Source organism: Tiliqua scincoides, chromosome 10, assembly GCF_035046505.1.
Source record: "Tiliqua scincoides isolate rTilSci1 chromosome 10, rTilSci1.hap2, whole genome shotgun sequence".
Taxonomy (NCBI): domain Eukaryota; kingdom Metazoa; phylum Chordata; class Lepidosauria; order Squamata; family Scincidae; genus Tiliqua; species Tiliqua scincoides.
In genome coordinates, this window is record NC_089830.1 from 10,779,005 (window position 1) to 10,784,465 (window position 5,461).

The 5,461-nt window shown below is 51.8% G+C and overlaps 1 pseudogene; it reads left to right on the forward strand.

Moving 5' to 3' along the window:
• The first annotated feature begins 4,091 nt into the window (after nt 1-4,091).
• On the forward strand, nt 4,092-4,208 carry LOC136661946 (5S ribosomal RNA; annotated as a pseudogene).
• The last annotated feature ends 1,253 nt before the right edge of the window (nt 4,209-5,461 follow it).

The following is a 5,461-nucleotide window of genomic DNA, read 5'->3' on the forward strand; positions in this document are numbered from 1 at the left end:
TGCACTGAGCAGGGGTTTGAAATAAGAGCCCAATCCTAAACCCTCCGAGCAATGGCACTGGGTGTCACCAATGTACTATAAGGCACATCGACATCACCCAGTGAAGAATGTCCATGAGCCCTGGGCCTCAGCGCCAAGTAGAGATGCCAGGGGTGTTGGCAACCTACAGTCTCGAAAGGCTATGGTATCGCGCACTGAATGGTGGTTCTGGAACAGCGTCTAGTGTGGCTGAAAAGGACGATTCGGGAGTGACAATCCCTTCCACACCGGGAGCAAGTGCAGTCTGTCCCTGGTCTGTCTCCCTGGCTGTGGGCCTTCCTTCTTTGCCTCTTTGCCTCAGTCTGTTGGCCAAGTGTCTCTTCAAACTGGGAAAGGCCATGCTGCACAGCCTGCCTCCAAGCGGGCCGCTCAGAGGCCAGGGTTTCCCACCTGTTGAGGTCCACTCCTAAGGCCTTCAGATCCCTCTTGCAGATGTCCTTGTATCGCAGCTGTGGTCTACCTGTAGGGCGCTTTCCCTGCAGGAGTTCTCCATAGAGGAGATCCTTTGGGATCCGGCCATCATCCATTCTCACGACATGACCGAGCCAATGCAGGCATCTCTCAGGACTGTGTTGTTTGGAACTTTGTCCTGCCAGGTGATGCCGAGGGTGCGCCGGAGTCAGCGCATGTGGAAAGCGTTCAGCTGCCTCTCCTGTTGTGAGCCAAGAGTGCACCCAAAGGTAAGTCATGACCCCAGGTGGTGGTGCAGGTTTTTGGGGAGGGGGAAGGCATTCCGGGGCGGGGTGCAGGAGTGACAGGCCCAGGGAGGGGTGGGACTGGTGAAGATTCTTTCCTCCATGTCAGGCTGCAAAGTGGTGGTTCAGCCAGCGCAGACTTGAGTAGCCCCATTGCGGGGCCTGTGCCCTGGCTTGCCCCTGCTCTTCAAGTTCCCTTCCAACTCTAACAGCATATGCTTCTTCCATTCTTCAAATGAATAAAATCATTCCTCATCTTTCCAGGAGCTCCCTGCTGGATCTCAGTTGGATCCCTGCAAATGACACACGGAAGCTGACACCTGTGCCCAGCGGCAGTCTTCCGTCCCTTCTCTCCCTCCTGTAGTTCACCAGGTGAGCCGGCAGATTTTTCAAAGCACGCTTGGAGCTTGATTGGCTCTTCTTGTTTCACAGACTGCTAAGCAGCACTGCTGCCACCTTTTTCTCTGGCTGTGCTCCTGGGCTTGTCTTAGGAGCACAAAGATCTCCCATTTCCTTTCTGATGGTCAGAGCAGAGCCCTTGACGAAGGCTGGGAAGGTCCGTGGATGTTCAGAAGCAAGAGTTGGCTAAACCCCTAAAAGAGACAAAGGGCACAATCCTAACCGTGCCTTGGGCCACAAGTTTATTGCGCCGGCCCGGGAGGGTCGCTAACGTGCCAGAAGCCACAAGGAGATGCGCCAACACATGGAGGCTGAATCCAGCCTCTGTGGCGGCTTCCCTGCTGAGTCTTGCGATGGCCTGGGTGGGCCGATGCAAGAGTGAAAGGTAGGCGTGGGGGAGGCAGTGGGCGTCAGGGAGGAGGCAGGACAGAGGCATTCCTGGGTGGGGTGTGGGTGAGCAGTGGACAGCCCCGGGGGTGGGTGGGGGTGGGCGGGCAGAGAGAGATAGTTGGGCTGGGATCCGGCAGTTATGCCAGATCCCAACCCCTGTTCCCAGGGAGAACGGAGCAGTTTGAAGCCACTGCGCTCTCCTTGGATTTGTGCCACCTCCAGAGGTGGTACAAATTCAAGGAGACCCATACTGGCCAGCAGCTGTTACCCAGGGGTAAAGCGAGAGACAAGGGCAAGGATGGGAGAGTGGAGGCAAATGTAGGGGTAGGAGCTAATAAATAGGCCAGGCCTGAGTAGATCTGGGATGGGATGGGCACATTGGTGTGGGTTCCGTCCCCCTTCTTGAGTTTTCAGCCTCTCTGCTCCTCTTTCTTGCAGATCCCCCTGTCGTCATGCTGTCGGTGCGGCCGCAAACGGTCGCCGAGGGTGGCAAAGTGAGCTTTCTCTGCACGGCCACCTCCAACCCGGAGCTGACAGGCGACAGGTAAAAAGGCCAACAGACTCCAACCTCCCAGAGATCACACAGCAATAGTGATGTTGCTGCGATGCCCTCTACTGGCAGCTTTGGGGATTACAATGAGCCGGGCTCGTCTGATGCCAGTGCCTGCCTTCGCAGGTGGGCCAAAGGAGATGTGCCCATTCTGGAGGCCAACGGGGACAGCGATGAGGCGATAGTCAATCAATCGTTTTTCATGGAGCCCGTGTTGTGCGAGGGCTCGAATGCCGTCGGCAGCACACTGGTGGATGTGCATTGTAAGTGAAGGAGGCAGGTTGGGTCTGTGTATCCTGGGATAGGTGGGAACACTTTGGAAGAGGAGGATGGACAAGGAGATGACGAGGGTGACCTTGGTGCCAGATTGGTGCCAGATACTGAGTGTGGGCAGGTCAGATGTGGGGCTCCCCCCACCAGGATCTTCTCTCCTGTAACCCCACTTGCCGCTCCAGCAGGTAGACCTCAAAGGCCTCCCACCTGCGACCATCATCGTGGTAAAAATTAGGCATTTGTGCCATATTTTTGACACATTCACAGCTGAGTTTGCACCCAATTAGAGCGAGGTGACTAATATATCCATTACCTTTGCATCAATTTGCATATGAGTAAAAATAACCATTTCTGAAGCAAGAAAGCATGCTTAATTTGTTTTTTTATATTATGCACACGGATCAAGACCCTTAATTGACTATAAAGCTCCCCCCAATTAATTTTATAAGTACTTGTATGAAGCAGCACAGGCAGATGTGTATCTACATACAAATTTTTTGAAAACAAACTATTTAATACATGCATAAACACACGTTCATTCACACTATTGAAGACAACAGTGTATAAAACTGCAGATTTTAAGAAGAATGTTTAATGAACTGCTTGTCAACCAAAAAGCCATTCACAAAGAAGGCAAGCGCTGTCTTTAAAAGAAAAAAAAGAAAATCCACTCCTGGGACCTTCTGCATGGAAAGCAGGTCTCTACTACTGAGCGATGGGCCCCCCTAACCCCTGTTTTCCTCTTTTTTCCTGCAGTTGGAGCCTGCCTTATCTCCCAGCCCAAGCCCCTGACTGTAGGTGTTGGTTCTGATGCCTCTTTCACCTGTACCTGGGCAGGGAGTCCACCTCTCACCCTAGCCTGGACCAAGAAGGAGTTCAGGTTCCCAAGTTGTGTGTAATTTACCAAACACAAATCTGGGAACACCAACCTCTACCCCCTCCTGTTGTCTCGTAGCACAGTGGGCCAGGTGGAAGACCATGGTGGTAGTAAGAGAGAGATAGAACCTTTGCTTTATTCTGACTGTCTGCCAAGATCAACGGGGGGCACCCCTTTCTGCCTTCCTCCCCACCTGAACTGAGCCTGGTGAACACACAGGACACAGTTTTGGTTGTGGCACCAGGAGACCCACCCACTTGGAATCCTCAGAAAAATTGTGAAGCCCTTCTGTCCAAACAGGCCTTCAGTTTAGGATGTTCTGTTCCCTGGTTAGATAACTGAGGCCGTGTATCCTTTTTTTGGCTGGAAAAAGAGCACTGATCCCTTCATTTCAGTAAATAAATCTGAATTCACTTGTACCCACAGGTGTTGAGCAATGGAAACGCGCTACACCTCCAGGCTGTGACGCAGGAAGATGCTGGCATGTACGTCTGCAAAGCCATCGTGCCACACATTGGAGTGGCTGAGAAGGCAGTAGCTGTGAATGGTGAGGGGTCTTGGAACCAGGTCATGCACAGCAACCTATTGCAGTGAGCCTGGCGGAAATCTGACCAGACCTGATTGCATCCGTCATTTTTGTCTTTTCCTCAGGGCCGCCCATTATCGGCGCGGAACCAAGCCTGCAGACTGCAGTGGGGGCCAAGGCACGGCTGGAGTGTTTGGTGGGGAGCGTCCCACCCCCCGACAGGATTGTAAGTGCTTGACTCGCCTTTGCCCTCCACCCTCATGCCTTAACCAGGCCTGAATGTACCAGATGGTCCTCCTTATCCATGGAGTTGTCTCAACATGGATTGCAAGCCCACACTGGAGCAGCAACTGTTGCCCTGCACATGCCTGATCTCATCTGATCTCGGAAGCTAAGCAGGGTCAGGCCTGGTTAGTACTTGGACGGGAGACCGCTTGGGAATACCGGGTGCTGTAGGCTTCTACCATAGTCTTTCGAGACTGAAGGTTGCCAACCACTGGAGGACCTCAGAGGACCTCCCAGGCATGACTGGAAGTCGTGTCTAGGAGGTCTTCTGAGTTCAGCCGGAGCCTTTGGAGAGGCACTTCCAGGTTTTCACAAAATGTCTTTCTGAAGATTCTGGCTGACCTTCTGAGGTGCGAGGAGGTAGCCTGCAGTGTTCCTGCACCTCATAAAGCCTCCTGGAGACCTTCTGGAGTCCTGAAGGCACCCCTGGTTTTCAACCAAAGCTGGAAGTGCATTTCAAAGACCTTCTGAGGCCTGGGCAGGCTGTGTACAACCTCCCCTCACCTCAGAAGGCCAGCCCCAGTCTTTGGAAAGGCAGTAGGGTATGTCATATGCAAAAGAAACCAGATATTATTTGTGAAGTTGGATGAAAAGGTGGAATGCATGTGTGCCAAAGTAGTTAGAATGTACAGATATTGAACCCATGATTTTAAACCCACACTGCTTAGTTCAGGGTTCTTAACCCTTTTACTATTACAGACCCCCCACCCCCCATAGATTGCCCAGTGTGTCCCCATACCTTCTTCACTAGTCTGTAGGAATCAGCATCATCACCAGTCCTATTAGGTACCACTATTTTGTCAGCAGCGGGGTTCTACTTTACATATGGATAGCAAGGATCAGAATGCCTCAATCTGCATTGACAGTGGTGATACTTAATAATCTTATCCATATAAATAATGGTAATAGTTAATCACCTAATCGAACAACAATTTTTTTAAATTGTTCAGAGATTGAGAGCACAATCCTAACCAGGTCTACTCAGAAGTAAGTCCTATTTTGTTCAATGGGGCTTACTCTCAGTAAAGTGTGGTTAGGATTGCAGCCTGAGTCCCATACCTCCCTCATTGGGTTCTGGTACCTCCAAAGGGTATGGATAACCCTGGTTAAGAATCCCTAGTTTAGATTTTCCCACAAAACCTTGGAAGGTTCTGAATGGCCAATCGTCCCCGTAGCGTCTAGAGTCGATCCTTGGGCTTGGTACCCATCGGGCACGAGGCTAACTAGGTGTACTCAGAAGTAAGTCCTATTTTGTTCACTGGGGCTTACTCTCAGGAAAGTGTGGTTAGCATTGCAGCCATCATCTTCTACCTGTCCAGGCTTCTGATTTGCCCCCCTGTCTCTTTGCAACAGGCCTGGTTGTGGGGTGAATGGGTGCTGGATGCTGGCTCGCTAGATCGGTTCACGGTGGACACCATGGTGACCGA